Here is a 22,865-nt window from a genome sequence, read left to right on the forward strand (position 1 = left end):
CTTCACCTGTAAAATGAAGAGGCTGGCCTAGAGTTCTCTCATGTCCTTTCCAGCTCTAAGGCTGTGATCCTTTGATCCTCCTGTCTGTTACATCCTTCCTTCCCACATGGCTAATTGTTCTACTACTTTCTTCATTGTCAAAGCTTACTCTCAGAAAAAGACTTGCATAGCTGATGGCTTCCAAGATTCCTTCTAGCTCTAATCCTATGATCTTATGATTCTATATTAGTGTGAATTGAAGTGGATGGCTGCCTTTCTCTAGGGTGTTTGTGTATGTGCCTTATATCCATTGAGGCAGCTAGGTGGCATAGTGGATAGAGAACTAGACCTGGGGTCAAGAAGACTTATGTTCCCGAGTTCAAATGTGGCCTCAGACACTTACTAGCTGTGTGGCCTTGGCCAAGTCACTTAACCCTGTTTGCCTCAACTTCTTCATCTGTAAAATGAGCTGGAGAAGGACATAACAAACAACTCCAGTAATTTTGTCAAGAAAACCCCAAATGGAGTCATGAAGAGTTAGACATGAATGAAATGACCGAACAACAACACATCTGTTTGCGAGATGAAAGACTTTGTTTTTTGACACAAATTTCAGAAATCAAACAACAAGTAGAGTGGGGTTATTTTGGAGGATGTGTCTTTTTTAGTTTTCCTTAATTCACTCTACAAAAGGAATGCTTTCCTTTGCTTATTAGTAGGCTGACAGCATAAAAATGGAGAGAGTATTAGATCTGTCTTCAAAGGCCCTGGGTTCAAATCCTAGCTCTGTTACCTTTCCCTGTGACCTTGGGAAAGTACTTCATCTGTCTCGGCCTGTTTCCTCATCTACAAGTGAAGGGGCTGAACTAGATAGTATCCTGCATCCCTTCTGGGTTAAGTCTATGATCCAGATCCATCAGGCTGTTCTAAACTTCATTAGCATTCTGTCCATTAGTTTGATTGATTAATGAAAGGATAATTTATCCCTTGCTTCTGTGAAGAGTTGATTTGCTAAGTACAAAATTTCTTGAAATATTTTACTTCTGAAATCATTTAAATGACTCAACTTAAAAAAATAATACTACAGAATATTTAATATAGATATCACATGCTTTAACAAATGCCAATGTGAGTTCTATTTAAAAAAATCATAGGTTAATAGCATTGGCTGCTTGGTTCAATCAAAATGTAAAAACCCCTTAACCAGTTGGTGTTTTATTGCAAGCAAAAATCTTTTTAGACAATTTATGCGGAGGGTGAGGCAGAGAATGAGGAGTCAGGATCTCAGATTTCACGTCCGAAGATTCTGGATTCCACTTTCTTTATATCATCAAAGGTGGTAGAGACACAGTGCAGAATTATGGATGAGAAACTGGATTTGGAGTCATTATGACTGAAATCTGCCCTCTGACATCAACTTTATAACCCCAGGAAAGCAACTGGAACTTGCTGAGCCTCGGACAGTTCTAAAACTAAGTTACAGGAGATTTTGGGGAGTTAAGAGTTTAGAAATGAAAGATGACCAAATGGTAAGAAATTGACAAGCTGTTTCAGTGCAGGGAACTCATTCACCAAAGAAATCACAGATCCTTGACCAAATGGCATAAGGTGGGTAAAACTTCAGGAAACCTTGCTTAGTCACTAACTACCTTTATTACAGTGGGAAAGTCATTCCCAGTGTCAAGTTCCTTCTTTGTAAAATGGGTTTGGAGGCAGAAGTTTTAGGTTGGATGATTTCTGTTGTGTTTTGGCTTGACGACTGCCTATTTCTCACTGTAGCTCTAGTTCTAGGCAGCTTAGTCTTCAAGAAATGATGATCTAATCTCTTCTTTTTGCATTATAATAAAAAAGGACATAAAATACATTTTAAAAAAAGATAATGAATTTGAAGAATAGAATAGAGTTCATCCAGTATAATGCAATCCATCCATGATCATGGGATCTCAGAATGTTAACTACAAGACATCTTAGAGATCATTTAGTTATACCTTTTCATTTTATAGATGAGGAAACTGAGGATCACACAGGTGAGATGGCTTGCCTATAGTTGTGTAGCAGTAACTAAATTAGGCCTTGAAAAAAAAATGTGAAGAGTTTATAGGTGGGACCTAAGTAATTCTAAAGAACTAGTTCGCAAAAAAGGAGTTCTAAGTAAGTAAGACAAATTAGCAGAATTAAGAATGCACCATGTGTCATTTCATAGTGAAACAATCTCAAGAGGGTGGGAATTGGGGAAGAAAAACAAAAGAAAGTTACATGATAACTTTATTAGATATTTAAAAGGAATAGAAAGTTGTGCATAATAGACTTGTAGTTTCATGTGCAATTATTTTTTTTTAAATTCTGCTACATTGTGGAAATACTTGTGTTATTTCATAAATTAAAAATGAAATAAAATAAAATAAATAAAAATAAAAGCAATCTCCAGATCTTCATCTAGGTCTTTCCTCCATAGGTGGAATAGAAAGACTAGTGGCCAGGTAAATGTGCATTTAGATGGAAAAGAGCAGAGAAAGAAGTTCTGCAAAAGAATGAGTTTTGACTTTCAGGAAGAAATTGAGATTATAAAGAAAGAACATCGAGGTACAGCAGCAAGCAGGTCTGTCCTGGATGGTTGACCCCTTACTGACACTTCTAAGATGACTTCACACTTCTCGATAAACTATTAAGATCAGGGCTGGGAGAGTGGGGTGAGGAAGAAAGTTTGCCCAGAGAGTGAACTTTGCCTTCCTGTGCTCTCTAAAAGTCACTGGATATTCCAGAATTTTTCTTAAGAGTTCTAGATATCCCAACACTAACTTGCAGATGCCACAGCCTCTCTAAATCCATATTTGAATGACTTAGTTTTGGATTTTCATGATCAAAGAAAAGCGTGAAGTGGAGCCTGAGGTTTCCTTTTAGTGTTTCATTAGATTTTGTCAAGTAGGTGAGAGGTTATCCTCTGGATTATCAGAAGTTTATCAGAAGTCACAACAAGTCAGCAGCAACAGTGACTTTTGTTAGGCACACCTGTTTGCAGATGGAAGGCAATTCTTCAGCAGTGATCAACACTTCCATCCTCAGCTATTATAATGAATGGTGTAAGTGTGTGTGTGCATGTGGTGTGTGTGCGTGTGGTGTGTGTGTGTACACATGTGTGTAGGTCTTCATAGTAGTCATTTAACAAATATTTATTAACTCTCTACTAAGCATATACATTTTTCATCTCTTATACATTTTGATGACATATAGCATCATGCCTGTAGTGTATACCTACCCTGTGACTTTGCGCAAGTTTTTATAGCACAACTGCATAATACAATAGTTTCTTTTCTCATATATTAACTAGGTTCTTAGGGGAAAAATCAGGTAACAAATGTGAGAGATCTTGAAAATCACAAGAGCCCTGGGAATGGAAAAATGTTCTAGATCACGGATCTTGTTCCAAATCAGGCCACAGAGCCATTATCTGGGGAGACAACTCCTGTGGATAAGGGGTGAATCATTCATATCAATTACCAATCAATTGTCCTTCCCAGATCAGATGGGCAATCCTAACAGAAGTGCCAAGGCACCCTGCAGAAGAACCAGAAGGCATCATGCGTCAGGCAAGTTGACATTAAGCCCAACAGCCTTTGTAATAACAATGCTTTCAACCCCACAGACATCATCCTGGGAAGCAAAAACTATGGAGGCTGGCAATTGCTCCTATAGCCACATCTATTGAAGACCCAGAAAAGAAAGTTCTAGTCACCAAAGTCTTTGGCAGTATCACATAGTACAACATCAGAAGTGGATATGATATTTATAATGGAAGTAACATTTAAGAAGAGGCATTACCAGATGAACAATGGGATCTTTCCATCTAACTTTCAACTGAAACTTTCTGTGTTGGCTCCACCACTGTAATATAAGCTTCTTGAGAGCAATATTAGGCGTTTTCTATTTTAACTCCAATGTGTAGCATAGTTCTTTGCAAATAGTAAGTGCTTAATAAATATTATTCAAAATATTAAACTAAATGTAAAGTGAAATTAAAAAATAAATGTAAAGTATTAAAGGAATTTTATAAATGTGAGTTATTAATTATCCTCATCAGCACCATAAATACATGTCCTTTCTGGAAGAGGAATATAGTTTTATTTGAATTTTCCACCATGGTTATTATCTAACCTCAGACACTTATTAGCTGTGTGACTCTGGGCAAGTCACTTAAACCTGTTTGCCTCAGTTTCCTCATTTATAAAATGAACTGGAGAAGGAAGTGGCAAATTCCTCCAGTATCTTTGCCAAGAAAACCCCAAACAGAGTCATGAAATGATATATATGACTGAAGACAGCTGAACAACCACAAAAACATGATTCTGTTTTTATGAACCCTGGACACTGACACAACCTTTCTATTACCAGAATTTGAGTTACTGTATCTTAAAAATTCCCCCACACCGCAGCCCTCTTCTCCCTTCCCCCACTTGGCTGGTTCTCAGACAATAGACGTAAAAGCCATTGCTGGGTCCATAGTCAAAAGTCTTTTCAGCTTGATGGAACCTACCAATGCTTGCATTCACCCAGCTTTGAGAACCCATGGTCAACTCCATACTATCATGAGGTATCAAAGGAAAACTTGAGTTGGTAAGTCCATTCAGTTAATGCTTTTGGTATTTGTGGTTGAGGTTGTTCAGTTGTTTCAGTCATGTCTGACTCTTTGTGACCATATATGAGGTTTTCTTGGCAAAGGTACTGGAGTTTTTTTTTTTCCTCCGGCTCATTTTACAGTTGTGGAAACTGAGGCAAACAGGGCTAAGTGACTTAACTAGGGTCACACAGAGACCTGATTTGAACTTAGGAAGATGATTCTGCATTCTATCCACTGTACAAGCTACCCCTTGCTGTTTTTTGAATTAGTTTATAAAAGGTCTTTAAATCAACTATTTTTTTTTTTGCATACAACCCCTAGAATTTAATTTCTTAATTTCAGTCTTGATCATCTTAACTATTCTCCCCTTCCTTCTTTCCTTTCCCTTCTGTTTCCCTGTTGAGTGAGATGCGTCTCTGTTCCCAAATGTGTATATTTTTCCTCCTTTGACAGTTCAAATGATATTGAGGATCAAATGTCAGCTGCTTCCCTTTGAAATCTTCCTTCTTTTTTGCATAGTCTTCCACTTGTGCATCCAATTGTGACAGAATCTTCTCTAACCTTCCTCTCCTTTCCATTCTCCTCCCCCCACTGCAATGTATGCTTCTTCTCATCCCTTTTCATTCTTCTCTTACAATCATCAAGATATAACAACTCTCAGACTCCCTCTATGACCCTTGGTGATGATAGGGTTCCAAACCCAATGCTATTTTTTTTACATCTCTTCCCTTGTGATTTTATACCTACACAAGTACATGTGTTCATTATCTTCTTAACGGCTTTTTGCTGTTTTCTGGGACTGGCACTTATTTGTATTCTTTGATCATCTTCTTTCAGTAATATTTTGCAAATCAGCTTCTCATCTAATTGATATTACTCTTGGCTGCCATATCTCTGTTGTCATGGAGGTTGTAGGTTTGCTGACTGAGGCAGTTTCTAGGTTCTTTTATCTTCCTTATTATTGGTATTGTTTTGCTTCAGTTAAACTTCTTTTAAGAAGTCAACAATTTTAAGAGTCAACAATTTTTCTTTTGTTTATTCCCCTTTGTTCAGAGTAGACAGCTCATTTCAACAGATTAGATTAGAGGTGCTATAATCGAATGCAGTGTCTTCTCATCTTTATCCTCCCCCACCCCCTTTTTTTAACATGGTATTTTCCCAGACCAATGATAGGTCTGTACAGAGAGCTGCTGTTGATGATCGGATTGTAGGAGCTAGATAAGTCTGCAGTGTCTTTAATCAGTCCTTTTCTGCCTGGTATGTCAGTTTCATTTTGTCTTTATTTGTCACATCTTAGAGGCTTCTGGTTCTTTTTTGCATCATCTATAAGCTTCTTTCATTTCTTAATCTCAAACTAATGTAGTCTTCATTGCCTTCCCCTGTGTCCAGTTTGACAGTGATATCACCAAGTTTCAAAATATATGCAGAATTGGTTTGAAAAATATCATTAAGTTCATTATAGAATTTCTGTATTTTTTTCTTCTTCTGCAAAGGATGCAGGCACAAAATCTGGAACTATGGTCACATTGGTTTGCCTGCTTGTGTCCATTGTGGTCACTGCAGTGTGGAAGTTCTGATGAGGAAATTCTCTTCAAGAAAGTTGCCCGAGTCATGATAATTTAATAGGGAAAAGTGGACCAAAACTCTTTTGATGTATAAATCTTTGAAAGCTATGACTTCCTTTTCTTTTTGAGAGTCCCCTGGAATATCTATTCTTAAGGAAAAAAATTCTGTAAAAATGAGAATTATTCAATGATTTAGAAACAAATTTTTTAAAAAGCAATTTCTTATTTTGTTTTGGTGTGTGTATGTAAAAGGATTTGATTATAAATTAGTACTGAGAAGCCTGGTGCCTTTCTTGTACTGTGGGTAATCTGGGTACCTGGCTAGTTTGCTTTTCTTACAATTGCCTTTTCCTGAATTCTTAAACTTCACTTCATTTAGACCTACATATTTCCTATTAGAAATATCTATTTTTTCTTAGGATGTTATATACAATTCTCATGTTTGTTTTTTTTTTCTCTCTCTCTCTTGCTTCTCCTAGGAGTTGGCTGTAAACTAGCTGAAAGAATCATTTGCTGGTAATCCTGGGAGGTGGGTCTATTTTTGTGCTTCCAAGGGAGTGGTTTTATACTCCTCTATGTACATGTGGTCTTGACTAATTAAATGAGTGATGGGGCTGTCTCATTGTTGTCTATGTATCGCCTGATGCCTAGCTCAGTGCTTGGCTCATAGTAGATTGATACAATTTGAATACTTTGTGTCCTTGGTCAGGACTCTTAGTCAAGACTGTTGAGTGTTAAGGTTAGACTACTTGTAGCAAGCTACTTGTGAGATTTGTTATTAGATGCGCCTTGTTTAGGTTTGTCTCTAGGGGGACTTAATTTCAAGGATGTCCAGTTTATCATGGAAATTCTCTACTCTTTCATCCTCTGTAATGAATGTTAGCATGTAAGCTGAAACCATACTCTTTGTAGTTTGTTTATACATTCATTGTGGGCATTGTGGTCTGTATACTACAGACCCATTTGTAGATAGATTTCAAGGGGTCCATGAGCTTCCAAGATAACCCTTTATTCCTTTGGATTACACAAAGCTATTAGAAATTATCAGCCTTATTCACATCCAGAGAAAAAACTTCTACAGTGTGAATGCACATCGAAGCATGCTATTTTCACTTTGTTTTTTCCTTATGGTCTGTTTCTTCTTTCATAACATGGAAAACATATGGAAATATGTTTTACATGATTGCACATATACAACCTATTTTCAATTGTTTATCATCTTAGAGAGGAGGGAAGTGAAGGAGGAAGTGAACAATTTTGTAACAAATAAAAATATGTTAAAACTTGTCTTTATATGTAATTGGAAAAAAATAAGATGCTATTAATTAAAAAAAAGAAATTATCAGCCTTCCTTCCTTCATTCGTTTGGTTTTTAATTAAAAGAGAACATCTTTAACTTTAAGATCTGTAGCTACAGAACCCATAAACTTTTCTGACTTGAAAGAAACTTGCTTTCCTTTGAAAACTGTTCCCTTCTTACTTCTTTTCCAGATGAGACCTGGTTGGTTCCTTGACACAGCCTCCCTGGCTGCCCTTTCTAGCACTATTTGTCTTTTCATTCATACCAAATGACTCCTTGGTTCATTGTGTGAGTTGGAATGTTTCTTTCTCCCTATTGCTATGTCTAGACTTTCCCTCTGCCACCATTACTGTGTAACTTTTCTTCTTCTGAGGTTCATTCAAAGCATATTTATCACCTAATCGAGATTCTGATAACCGTTACTGACCAGCTTCCAGGATTTTCTGCTTCCTTTCTCAATGAGTTCAGTGCTTGGCTCAGTCTTTCCTTCCTACCTTCTGGCCTACTAGGGGATTTCAGCATTGATATTTCCTCAAACATCTTAACTTCTCAGTTCATTAATTTGCTTATTTCTTAATACCTATTCTCCCATTCCACTTCAGCTACATACAGAGATGATCAAAGTCTTGATCCTACTATCACCCACAAATGTTTCACTTCCATATTCATGAATTCTGAAATTCTTTTGTCTCATAATCATTGGCCATTTCATCTTTTCCTCTGTGTTATGACTCCCTTCCTGCTCTGTTCTCATCATTATCTTCAATCCCTCTGCCCCTCCATTCTTTTCCAGGGCATCACCCCATGCACTGGCTATAAGCTCTTCTTTCCCCCATCTTGACCCCTTGGTAAACCAGTTCAACTCTACATTAACCTCTCCTCTTAAGTCTTTTGCTCCCTTATCCTATTACTAATCATATCCTGCCAAACTATAGCATTAAGATATTCCCACTATTCATTGCCTTTGCTTCTATTAGCACACTGAATAGAGCTGGACACCATCAAGAAAATATACTGACTAGGCACACTATAAATTTATGTTACATGATTTCAACTGGGCACTCAATACAGCAAGGCAACTGTCATAACTTTCTAATCAATTCACTATTTCATTCATTATAGGAATTTTTATATTCAATCCCATAAGAATTTATTAAGCATTTAATATATGCCAGGCACTGTACTAAGTGCTAGGGAATATAATTAATCAACAGAAAGACAGTTTCTGCCCTCAAAGAACTTAACACTCCAAAAAAAGACAATACAGAAAAGGGGGCCAGAAAGGGAGGGGAGGGGACCCCAAGAGTATCTGCTGCAGGGGGCATCTTGTCCCATGTTGTTGAAACCAGGTAGAACAACAGATGCAGAGTAGATTAAACTAAGAGAGTTCAATTTCTTCCCTGTATAAAAGAAGGCATTGGGAAGAGTTTAGTACTTTACCTTCCGGCTCTCCAATCAGAGGAGAGAGGAGGCTGAGGGAGGTGATGTCAGTCAAAGTTTAAGTTAACAGCAAGGTGTTCAGTTTAGAAGTGATGACCTTATCTTGGGAGGGCAGCTGGTTCCTTGGAGGTGAAACCAGGAAAATCAGTAGATGCAAAGTAGAATGAGTTCCATCTTCCATTTTCATCGATCCCCAAACCTCTTATGACTCCCTCTGTCTCTTTAAGCAGAACACCTTGCCTCATATGCACAAGGGCAGCTGGTGATACTAACAGTGGTGAGAATGCTGGACCTGGAATCAGGAAGACCTGAGTTCAAATTTGACCTTAGATATTTACTACCTGTATGACTCTATGCAAGTTTCTTAACTTAACTGTCTGTCTCAGTTTCCTCAACTGTAAAATAAGAATAATGATAACCCCTACCTCTCAGGGTTATTGTGAGGATCAAATGAGATGGTATTTGTATAAGAGCTTAGCACAGTGCCTGGAACCTAATAAGTGCTACACGAATGTTTATTTTTTTCCCTTCATATTTCTCAGAAAAAAAAATTAAGGTCATTCACTGACAGGTCCTTCTCCCCTCCTCTTCCTCATGCTACATCATGCAGATGTCTTTCTCCTCTACCTTCTCTTTCACCTTTGTCCCCCATGAAGAGGTCACCCTTCTCTTTGCCAAGGCAAGCCTTTCTACCATCATGAGTGACTCCATTCCATCTTCTATACAAGATTATCCCCTCTTTCATCTTCACTCTCTCACTCATCTTTAATCTCTACTTGTCTACTGGTTGCTTCCCTGCCCCCTAATAACACCTAATGTGTCCCCCACCATCCTTTACTTGGTCACATTTTGATGATTCAAATGAAAAAAAAGATTGTTGCTGTGTTTTGTTTTTATTATAAATATTTGCATTACACCCACTTCATAAGAGGGCTCTTAGAACAGCAAAGCCAGTAAGTAAAACTCATAATACAATGACTTCATCTGAAAGTACATGCAACATTTCACATCTGTAGAATCCTCTACCTCTTCCTTTAGATAACAAAATAATCCCAAATCTATTTTCTGCATCCTACATCTATCACCTCTTTGTCCTAGATAACGCTTCCTCATCGATTCTGGAATCATGGATGGTTACCGTATTGATGGTAGTTCTCAGAGCTTTCAAATTTATTCTTTCAAGTTTTTTTTTGTTATGTCATTTTATTCTGCATCAATTTACAATGGTCCTCAAGATTATTCATTTTTATAATATTGCTATTGTAAGCAGAATATTTTCAGGTTGTGTTCACTTCATGGCATATTAGTTCATATGAATCTTCCCATGTCTTTTTCAAACCATCTATTACCTTATTTCAAACAACAAACTAGTATTCCATTGTTTTCAAATGCTGCTACTTATTCAACCATTCCTCTTAGTTTCCAGTGTTTTTCCCTCTTCTACAAAAAAAAAGTTGTTATAAATATTTTTGTACATATAGGACATTTTCTTTTTTCTTTAATCTTTTTTTGTTTTTTTTTAGAAATAGGTACAGCATAGTTAGGTTAAAGACATGAAGTGTTTGGTAACTTTTTGTGTATATGACTCCACTTGCTTTCCAGATGATTGTGCTCCTTCATAGGTTCACCAACAGTGCGTCAATGATGCTTATTTTCTCATAACCTCTCTAACATTTATCATTTTCACATGTGTGCATGAGTGTGTGTGTGTGTGTGTGTGTGTGTGTGAGAGAGAGACAAAGAGAGAGAGAGAGATGGAGAGAGACAGAGAGAGAGAGAGAGGGAGAGGGAGAGACAGGTAGAGAGAGAGAGATCTTTGCCCTTCTGATGGGTATGACAAGGAATCTCAGAACTACTTTAATTTGCATTTTTCTAATTAGTAGTGATTTGGAGCATTTTATATAAGGCTTTAGATAAGGCTGGGTTTCTCCCTTTGAGAAGAAAGTGTTCATATTTTTAGATCAGTTATCATTTGGAGAATGGCTCTTTTTCTTGTAAATTTGAATCAGTTTCTTTTATATCTTAAAAATGAGACTTTTATCGGAAACTTGCTTCAAAGATTTTCCCCAGTGGTTTCCCTTTTAATCTTAGCTTTGCTATGTTTGTTTATGCAAAACCTTTTAAAATCTGTGTAATCAAAATTATTTATCTTCTTTTCTGTGGTCCTTTCTATTGCTTGGTTGGTCATGAATTTACAAATCCCTCATGTAATCCATTCATCTGAAGCAGTTATTTTTCTGTTTCTCTCCACTTTGTGGTTAAACTCCCCAATACAGCTTTCTTCAGGTGGGGTCCTACTTCCTCTCCTCTAAATCTTTTCTGGAATCTCTGCAATCTGGCTTCTAGCCTCATCATTCCACTAAAATTGCTCTCTCCAAAGCTGCCAATGATTCCTTAGTTGCCAAATTTAAGGACCTTTTCTCAAATCTTATTTTTCTTGCTCTGTCTTCAGTCTTTGACAGTGCTGATCACCCTCTTCTCCTTGATATTTTCTCTCTTCTCCAGGTTTCTGTGACAGCTGCTCTCTCCTGGTTCTCTGTTCTATCTGAATGCTCCTTTTCCATCTCATAATCCAGGCTAATCCAGCTAATCATGGGCATCTCCCAAAGGCTGGTCCTTGGCCCTCTTCTCTCCCTCTATGCTATTTTACCTGGTTATTTCATCAGATCTCATATATTCAATGATCCTATATCTGCCCCTACTAGAACAAGATACTCTGTCTCCAGCCTCCAGGCATTTTCACTGGTTCTACCCTATGTCTGGAAGGCTCTACCTCCTCATTTCCATCTCCTGGCTTCTCTGGTTTCCCTCATCTCACCTAAAAATCCCCTCTTTGCATGACGACATTCTTAGCCTCCCCGAATGCCAGTGTCTTCCTTTTGAGATTACCTCCAATTTAGCCTGTCTATATCTTATGTAGTTATCTAGTTATTTAGGAAGCAGATGGGTGGCCTAGTGGATAGAGTGCTAGGCACTCCAGTCAGGAAGACCTGAGTTCAAATCTGGCCTCAGGTACTTATTAACTATGTGATCCTGGGCAAGTCACTTAACCTCTATTTGCCTTAATCCATTGCAGAAGAAGAAGGCAAACCTCTCCAGTATCCTTGCCAAGAAAACCATATGGACTGTGGAGTCACAAACAACTGATGGAACAACAGCCAAAGATCTAGTTATTTATATGTTTTCATGCCTATCAGAAGGCAAGCTCTTTGAGAAAAGGGATTGTTTCTGCCTTCATTTGTATTCCTAAAACTTACCACAGTGCCTGGCATATAGTAAGCACTTAATAAATGTTAGTTGTTGACTTGTCCATTTTGTGGATTTGTTCTGTGCCACTTTTCTAGGTTTCAGTTTCTTCATTTATAAAAGGAAGAAGTTGAACTTGATGACTCTTAAACTCTATATGCTTTTTTCTGTTCTACAGTTTAATTAGAGGTGGGTCAGGCCAGGCTGGGGACTTCTGGGGGCCAGAGACCAGACATACCCAAAGGAGAAGTATTGGCTTACTTTGTGCTAGGCAGGCAGGTAATGATGAGCAGCAGTGACCTGGTCTTGGGTAGTTAAGATAGTTGAGATTCACTGGGGTTCAAGGGCAGAGCACTTGTCTGACAAAAGAAGGAGTGGGATATGTGCAGGGAAAAGCAAGATTCCACTCCGAGAAGAAGTAGGCTACCAGACAGGGAACTAAAACAGGGACTCGGGCCAGCCAGAGACAAGAGATGGACTCTGCAACTCTAAGTAGACTGGGAACAAAGGAAAAATCTCATTTCTGGACTAGGTACTGTTAGAACAGAGTAGCAAGTCTGATTTCAGAATGAATCCCTTAGTTTACTCTCTTAGGAATTTTTATATTTCCTTTCCTATGGACAAGATCAGACCTAGAGATATGGGGCCATTCTGAAGCAGTGCTGGTGCCAACTTAAACTATGGAATCTCACCATATAATCTTTGCAGATTTTATGCAATTTTTTTTTTGCAAAAAGTGGACAGTGACCATTATGCGAAGCTTTAAAAAATTTATGCTGGTATTATTTAAAAATTGTTTATTACTAAACTATGTCACTGGCAGATGAATTGTACAGTTTAGCTAGCATGGGAAGACATAAGTCTTACCATATTATGGAACTTACTCATGGCATCTTTGCCTGCCCTCACTCCCTTTGCACCTACCACTCTTCACTGGGTTGAGGGACAATACCATTAGTACCACAGCACTCTAAACAAGCCACACAAGTTGGCTTTTAGAAATATACTAACAATGTGTGTGCACTGAGATTTCTAGGCTCACAGCTTACAATGTGGAAGAGATAAATGTGCACCCATATGCCACTGGTGAATACATTGCTACTCTGTTTGCTTTTTAAGCAGCATAATGAATGGAATTATACCTTGTGATGAATACATGATGAAAGGAGACAAATCAATTTTCCGAATGAGAAAAACCAAAACAAGGTGTGATGATTATGCGGAAGTGATGATTAAACAGTGACATATGGTAGCTCCCCAGAGCTGATTGTTAGATTTTCAGTGAGCATTTATACTTTGCAAATTGGGAAATGTTACAAATCAGGTCTTGACTTAAGGTTTTATTGATTATGTCCAGGGAATTGACTCCAGGGAACGATATGCGCTCCCTCCTACAGGATAAGCTGATCACCTGAAATATTATCACCAGAAAGAACTAACTGGAGTTTTGATACTCTTTGTTGTTTGTTCAGTTGTATCTGACTCTTCATGACCCGATTTGATTTTTTTTTTTGACAGGGAAAAGGGATATTAGACTGACTACCAAATTGAAGGTCTACAGAGCTGTTGTGCTGACCTCATTGCTGTATGCCTGTGAAACCTGGACAGTATGTCAGTGCCATGCCAGAAAACTGAATCACTTCCATTTCATTTGTCTTAGGAAGATTCTAAAGATGACCTGGAAAGATAAAGTACTGGACACTGAGGTCCTTTCTCTAACTTAGCAAGCATTCAAACTCTATTGCAGAGAACCCAACTCTGATGGGTTAGCCACATTGTTTGAATGTCAAACTTACTTTTGCCTAAATGACTATTTTATGGAGAACTCACAAAGGGCAAACGTTCACATGGAGGTTAGAAAAAGCTATTCAAGGACACTCTCAAGGTCTTTCTTAAGATCTCTGGAGCTGATTGCATGACTTGGGAGATACTGGAACAGGACTGCCTTTCATAGTGTGCCCTCATTAAAGAAGGTTCTATTCTCTGTGAACAAAACAGAATTACCAAACCTCAAAAGAAATGTGAAATAAGAAAATTTAGACACATTTCCACTTCAAATGGGTCATACGGACCATTTGTGCCCATTCTGAGCTTGAATTGATCTGATCAACATGGTCAGACACACTGTGCCTTGACTCCAACATTTTAGTCCTCTTTGAACATGAAGGATTATAACAAACCTACCTTCCTGGAAACTCCATCTTTCCATTTGCAGCTCTGGCATCCCATCCCTCCTTTTTTTAGCTTTATTTTGAGTGTCCCCTTTCCTGAAATACATTGTAAAGTCCTTGAGGGCAAAGACTGACAGATTCTTTCTCCTTTTTTTTTTTTAATTCCCTGTGCTTAACACCACCTGGCACTTCACAAATGTTTGTTGAACTGAATTGTCTGGACCTAAGAAAGTGATGGAATAAATATTAATAGTTTAGATCAAACTTAAAAGTGTATGGATGTATAATTTTTTTGTGTGTGCATGTATGTTGTAGAGAGTTGGCTGTTAAATATTTACTAGCAAAGCATTGTGCTGAACCATTTTAAATTTAATGAGGATTTTATGCCTTATACTTGCTCTGAAAAAATTATATACATCTACACTGGATTATATACCTTGCAATTTGATTTATTTTAGTTTCTGGTGGAGTAAAATGGGTGAGTCCAAGAAGATTATTGTTAAGGGGACTTTCAATTCTCCATCCTATGATCTGTATAAGAAGGTACCTTTCTTCCTGGGTTTTAAATACTTTTCTAGATGTTACCTGACTTATTCTCTTTGCTTGGATCAAGGAATATATTTAAGAATTAGCCCTAACAGTTATCTTTTCAGAGAGTTGTGTTGTTTTCTAAGACACATCCTATGAATTTGCTGAGGTCTCTGATAGGTCAGCCTTTAAGACGAAATACATTTAAAAAATAGATTTTGTTTGAAATGATACTTTTTCTTTAAATCTTTTTATTTGAAAATACTTGAGCACTCCTTTGTAGAGTTGTAATCAGTGAAAATATAGTAGTTCCTCATTACAGAAAATGTGGAAATTCTTGATGCTAACTTCAGAGTAATGCACATGAGAGAAGGGCGTCAATATTTTCTTTATGTGCCAGTGATTTATTTTGTCTTTGCAGTTAATGGACTGCTCGCAAGCATTTCAATCTATCGAAAGGCCACCCTGATTCCATTTGTAGGCTACTTAATCAGAAGGAACATGATAGTTGGACAACAATAGAACCCTCCCAAAGCAACTTCAGGCAAAGATCAATATATGGGCCTGAGGGGAGACAACGTGTCAGGATTCATTTTCCTCAATGCTACAGAAGAATTTTTTTTTCTCAGTGGAAAGTTGCAGACCAAAGCCATTCAATTGCCTGGAAGGTTTTCAGTGGGACAGGAAATGAAAAGACTTGGAAATGTTTATTTCAAAGTAAATCCTGTGTCTTAAGGATTTGGTCATTTTCCTACCTTGGTTTAGAAATGATGATTAAGGAGAGAGCTTGAAAAGCACCAGAACTTGTAACCTACATTGACTAGGTTTAGAACAAGAGGAGATTAGATTAATTTCCGTCTCTAGGAGAATCAGGAAAGGTCCAGGGGTAGGTCAGCAAATTTCTCTAACATCTGCTGAGGAAGAGTGCAGCCAAAGGGGACGTAAACATTTGCAGAAAACATGATAAAATGCTAGAGCTGAATGCACCATGCATGCACAAGGAAGCAGGGCCATAGCTATGTGTCCTTTCTTACAGTGAGGAAAACAGCAGGGAAATAATGAAAATATGATTATTTCCAAATTAAGAGACTGGATTTAGCATATGTAATCAAATTCATAGAGGACACTTTATTTTCATATTAGCTCTATATTTCAATTTCTGTTCACTAAGCATTTTGTCAGAGTTTGAACAGGAAAGCAATGGATGATTTTACTTCAGATTTAATTTAAACTTGTCACCCTCTAGAAAAAGCCATGTGATCAATGATAATAGTGACCAGAGAGCATAGCAACACACAGTAGGCAATTCAATACATTCTTCACAATTTACTCATTTACCATGTTCTTAGTACAATGCTCTTGACCTAAAAATGTTTAATAAATGTGGATGGAAAGCCATAAGTTTTCTCATCTCACTTCTCAGTCTTTCTTTCAATTTTTCCCACTTGAGGTCTCCAAGTACAGGTATCTTTTGCTTCCAGGAAACCTGAATTTGGACAAAAACTAAATCACAACCAAGTTTGGGAAGTGAATGCATCAGTCAAACTAGGGAAAGCTATGTTCAGGAGTGCAGTCAGGTCCATAGGATCTGGCAAAGGCAGTCAGTCCAAATACACATGTTCCATTCAATCAGTCAACAAGCAGTTATTAAACACCTCCTGTGTACCAGGCACTGTGCTACCTGCTGGTGATAAAAACATAGAAATGAAATATACCCTAAAGAAAAGCTGTTTTTTTTAATGTTACCTAAATTTCCTCCTCTACCCCTCACTTCCTCCTTCTCAGAGTGCCATCTCTTATTACAAAGATTTTTTTTAACAAGGAAAGACAAAAGAGAAAAAAAAACAACACCTATCAGCCAAAATGATAATATATGTAGTGTTCCACACCTCCAGGGTTCTTAACTCTGCAAAAGAGTGAGAGTAGGTAACTTCCCTTAAGTTTTCCTTTGTAATGTTGCCTCCTTCATGGAAATTACATTTGGACAGTGTAAAACTGTGCTGTCAGGGAGGGCTCGAACTCCACTTGATAAGATTACTGGTTGTAGATCTTTAGGATATTTTTTAGGAGCGGATCTTCGCACTGGCACCCTACTAACTGAGTTTCAGATGTGGAGTCTATCTCTTAAGAATAGCTTGATTAAATCTCAGAAAGATGATCTCTTGGTGGAGGCCTGTCCTGTCTGTGGTCAATAAGATCAAGTTGAATAGTTTTTTTGTTCCCCACCTAGTCACTGATATATTCTCCAAACTGGAACCCCAGAGACCTCAGACAGATTACAGCTTCTGTCCTGGGGGCATGCCATCCTTATTAGTGAGAATTGACTACATTTGGCAGGTCTTGAATGAGCTATGCTTTACCTTGGTCATCTTCTTGCCATCTGTCTTGATGATATGGGCATCCCAGGTCTCTACCCTCACCTTCTCATTTATTGCTCTGGGAATAGTAATCATTGCTTCAAGTCAGTGTTAATTGATTGCCCAGTTTCTTCCCCAGGCCACCATTTTGCTATATGTATTGAAACTCCTTGTTGGAATGCAGACCTATTGAGGGCAGGGACTATATTTGTATCCCCAGTACTACTTATTATGGTTCCTGACACACAGTAGTGCTTAAATGCTCATTCATTCGTATGACTCAACCCTTTCCTCTTTTCTTTCACTTCAATTTCCACACTAGTCCAGTAAGGTAAGGGGAAGATACAGGGGAGAAATCTCTTTCTTTCCTACTTCCAGGAGTAGACAATAGCAACTTAACCAAAAAAGTACATGGTGAGAAGCCTGTGTTTGTTCAGACAAGACTGAGAGGAGACTTCTAGTTGATGAACCTTTAGTTCTTAGCTACCTCCTTTCTTTTTATTTTTATTTTTTTTGGTAAAAAAGACCTCTGCCTCCAAGAACAGCCTAGAGACTTGGGCTTACCTCATGAGTAAGTCTGAGTTCTAGAGTTCTCCAAAGAGTAATAGTTCCTAAGTTAGAGAGTTTGGCAACAGAGGGAGATTTCCTCATCAGCATGTTTTTTGGAGGATTAAGAAGAGCCATCAACACCCCCCACCCCATAGCTGGAGCAAAAAATTCATGCCATGAAATGCCAGAAGATGATTAAAGGAAGACATGACAAGGGGACCAGGAGACCCAGACCTTGGCAACTTTCTATGAGTTGCTCATTGCAATGGTTAAGGTCTGAAATGAATTATGAGCATTTGTTACTTCCCTCTCTCCATAAAGTGCCTTTAACTTCTGTGAGAAATCTAACGAGTCTAACAGACTTGGGATACACCCCTCATTAGGGACTGTGATTTGGAAGATCAGCCTGCAAAGGATGCTGAGAAGGAGAAGTTAGACAGATAGGAGGAGAGCCAAGAGCAGCTAAGAACCCCAGAAAAAAGAGAGTATCCAGGAGTACAGGGTAGTCTACAGTATCAAATGATACAAACAGGTCAAGAAAAGTGAAGACTGAGAAAAGGCCATTGGATCTGGCAATTGCTATCTTTGGTAATTTTGGAGAAAGCAGTTTCACTTTAGCAGTGAGGTTGGAAGCCAGATTATAAGAATATGCCATTCGAAGGAGAGAAGAGGATGTCAGAGAGAATAGGAATTTATTCAAGTATTTAGCTTTGAAAGAAAGATATATAACAATAGATTAAGAGAATGAATGTCTAGTGACTTTTTTTTTTTTTTGAGAATGTGGGTTTTGGAACATGGGCACAAATTCCTCAATTATTTATTTGAGTAATGGATATGGAGGCATATGATTCTAAAGGTAGATATAGAACTAGGAGAATCACCTATGAAGGAAAAATACAGGTAGGAATAGAGCTTTAGTGGTCAAAAGTTCAGATTAAGTACAAGATTCAGTTTGAGATTCTAAATATGAATAGGGCAGGCAATCACCAAAGGTCTTACTGGTTGGTAGGGGTCAATAGCCTGCCTTAGGGCAGGAAATTTAGTCCTGGAGGAGACTGGGGGACCAGGAAATGACTCAATTATTGGGAACTGTTGCTAAGCAAGGAAGGCTGTGGGGGCAGGAAGGCAGCAATTCAATCTAACAGCCTTGAGAAGTTCTTCTTCCTTACTGGAGCTGCCTTTAACCATTCTGTTTGGAGCCCTGGGCTCAAGCCTGGAGCATTCAGAGAAGACTCCTCATTGGTGGAGATATTGATGACTCAATGTAGCATGCCCGTATGAGGGGTGGATTGATAGGAAAACTTAGGAGAGAAGGCCATTCTTCTTTCTTCCTGGTTTGGGAGTGGGCACATGTGGTTCCAGACTTTTTAAATGGAGAAATCTGGAGAGACAAAAGGCTTTGGGAAGAAAGAAGAATGTCTTCTTCTAAGCATACCCATCAGTTGTGACCCTCATGCAGGTATGCAACATTGAATCATCATTCTCTCCACCAATGAGGACAGATTTCTGTGAATGCTCTGGGCTTGAGCTCAGGGTTATGCAAATAAGCAGGGAGAAACAGAACATTTGTTTCCGGCACCTGGAAACTGTGGAGTTTGGTGGTGGAAGGAGGCCAGTTCCACTGAATCCAGGAGGAAGGGCTGGAGGTGGGGGCAGTAGAGCTACAAGGGGTAAAGGATCTTGAGGACTTTTGCCTTTGTAACTGTTGGTATGTTTCCTGTGTCCTGTTACTGTCCTCCTGAGGAGTCTCTTAGACCAGACTTTTGCTGCCCAGCTTCCTGATGTCTTCACGCCTGGAGAATATCTGAGGAATTTCCTTGTCCTGAATCTGTATCATAAAGTCAGCAGAAGTTGTCTGAAGCACTTTTTTCTCTCTTAGGAATTAACTGTGCCAGAAATGACAGAAACCTGAAAGGAACAGAAGAGGAACCCAGTTTCTGGGGAATTTGTGTATATACATGTATATATACATATACATATAGTTGTATGCATATATGTATTCACATACACAAACATATACATACATACACATACACATGTATATAATAAATAAAATTAATAAAATACAAAAATATGGATATATAAAATGTATAATGATATAATATATAAATAAATAAAACAAGAAAAATATATAAATAAAACAGAGAAAGAAACTGACCCAGTGAACTACAGAACACGTTTCTTTATATTTTCTTTTGCCTGAGGAATCACAAAATCACAAAATTGAAAAAGTTGGAAGGGACCTCAGAATCACACAGTGATTGCGCAATTCCAAAAAAGAATTCCACAAGAATACATCTAATAAGTATTTATTTAGCTTTACTTGAAGATACCTAATGGGGAGAAATCCATTACTTTTTTATTTTTTTTACTTGGGTAATCATTTATAATTTATAAAATACTCAAAACAACATTGTGAGGTATGAAGGTCAGTTATTAAATTTTCCAAAAGAGGAAACTGAGGATCAGAGTGATTTATGGAATTGGCCAAAGTCAAACCAAGGTCGTTTGGGTCCAATTCAAGGACTCTCCCACAAAGCCTTGATATCTCCATATACAAGGCATTAATTAAATGTGTTCCTCAAATGGGAAAGGGTCCCCCATGTACAAAAATACTTATAGCAGCACTCTATGTAGTTGCCAAAAACTGGAAGTCAAGGGGATGTCCATCAATTGGGGAATGGCTGAATAAATTATGGTATATGAATGTAATGGAGTACTATTGTGCCATAAGAAATGATGAACAAGAAGACTTCAGAGAGGCCTGGAAGGACTTATATGATCTGATGCTGAGTGAAAGGAGCAGAACCAGGAGAACTCTGTGCACAGCAACGACCACAGTGTGCGAGAGTTATTTCTGGTAGACTTGGAATTTTGTAATAATGCAAGAACTTCTTAAAAAAAAAAATCCCAATGGTGGTTTTCTAAGGCAAAATACCTTCCACACTCAGAGAAAGAAATATGGAAGTCATTCGCAGAATGTAGCAGATCATGTTTGTGTATGTGTATGTTTTTGTGTATCATGTTTTGATTTGTTATATGATTTCTTCCATTTATTTTAGTCCGACTACATAGCATGACTATAGTGAAAATGTACTCAATGGGAAAGTATATGTAGAACCTATACAGAATTGTATGCTGTCATGGGGAGGGAGGGGGGTAGTGAGGGGTAGGTGTGGGGGGGATAAAATCTCAATTGTATGGCAGTGATTGTTAAACATTAAAAAATAAAAAAAAATTAAAAAAGAATAAAAAAAAGATTAAAAAAAAAAAAGAATAAATGTGTTCCTCACAGTTGTCAAGGTTGGTACTAGAGCAAATGACTGGAAGCTACAGGTCACTTGCAACTCAGAGGAAATAAGGAATATTTAGATAATTAGAATTTTCCAAAATCAAAAAGACAGCCACAAAGTATCATAGAATATTAGCACTTAGAGAGAAAACAGATTGAGTTCAAATTCATCTGTCTAGATGCTGTGACTTAGACAATGTTGGCATCAGAGCAAATAGATCTTAGAGCAAAAGATCTGATTTAAAAGAGGAAAGGGATGAAAATAGATGTAAAAGGCATTAATGGAGGAAAACACAAGCCAAAAAAAAAAAAAGACAATCTTAAAAGTGAATGGATTAAAAAATACAAGAGAATGACAGAATGATAAAAAAATAAAATCTAGGGACTTACTGTGTGGAACAAATGAGTGACTAAAGCATTTATTAAACATTTATGATGTACCAAACTCTGTGCTAAGCACTGGGATACAAATTAAAAAAAGCAGACTGCTCTCAAGGCACTCACATTCTAATGGAGATGGAAAACACATATGGAAATTTTCAGCAGCAAGTCAGGTAGAGAAGTCCAATCGTCCTTAGCAGACAACAGCAAAGGAAATATTAGTGCCTTTTCTTTAATGTAATCATCTAATGCCACAATTCTCAAAGCTCTTGGGTAAAGAGTCCTAGGCTGTCTTCATCAGAATCTGAGGGAGATAGCATTCTAGATGGCACTGGGAATGGTTTGACTGTCCTTCAGATGGAGCAGGCACCATCCCAACCACATTTCCTTTTCTAGGACTGGCTGCAATCTGAGCCTGGCCATGGAAATATTGAGCCCTACCTCTCCTTCCAGAAATTTCCATTTTACTCTAGGAGGTGGCTTCCTGTAGCATGAAGGAAATCCATTACTTCTTGAAGTCAGCTATTCTACTTTTTCAGAGATCTAATTTTTGAGGAGTTTTCCTTTATATTAAACCTAAATTTTTCTCTTTTCAGCTTCTATTCATTTCTGATAGATAGGGGCCTACCAGAACAAGCCAATGCCTCTTCCACATCATTTTTGCCCCTCAGATAAAGTAAAGTTCTATCATGTCCAACCCTTCTATTTGCTCTGAAGTCTACCCTCTCCAGGCTAAATATTACCAGTTTCTCCAATCAGTCCTTGTATGGTATGAATGTGGGGATGTTCATCATCCTGGTTGTCTTCCTTTAGATGCTCTAAAGTTGGTCAATATCCTTCCTAAAAGGTGGGATCCAGAAATGAACGTAATATAGCATGAGTAACCTAATCAATCACTCAATCGATATTCATTCATTAAGCTTCTACCATATGCCAGGCACTGTGCTTAGCCCTGGGTTGATCACGACAGAGTATAGCAGGTCAGGAATGGTACCAGAGTCTGGTATGAAAAACAGCCTACACTTGGGTCCTAATTGAAGTTTATGGGGATGAAGTGGAATGGGAACCAAGCTGACCATTATAAGACCATTATAAGAGAATGGATCCTTCACTTTACAGGAGGATTCATGATATAATTCCTTTAAATCTCAGTCTTTTTTAGTCCATTTATGATGTGATTAGACCTAGAAGAGTTTGCCTTACATTCAACTTTTCAGGACTTCATCAGTTCAATAAAATGAAGCACATCTATTCTGTTGTTCTATGGGATATCCACTCCCCTATCCACTCCTATCCCCTTCCCTCAGCCTTTGATTCTGCTTATTGCCTCTGGGATCTTTCCAGTCCCCAAAGATAATGGGGTAACACGGTCCAGCCATCTCAGTAACAAATGATTTCCAAACTGTTTCACACTCAGCTTGCATGTTTCCTGTTGAGATGTG

The sequence above is a fragment of the Notamacropus eugenii genome, chromosome 4, assembly GCF_028372415.1.
Source record: "Notamacropus eugenii isolate mMacEug1 chromosome 4, mMacEug1.pri_v2, whole genome shotgun sequence".
Taxonomy (NCBI): Eukaryota; Metazoa; Chordata; class Mammalia; order Diprotodontia; family Macropodidae; genus Notamacropus; species Notamacropus eugenii.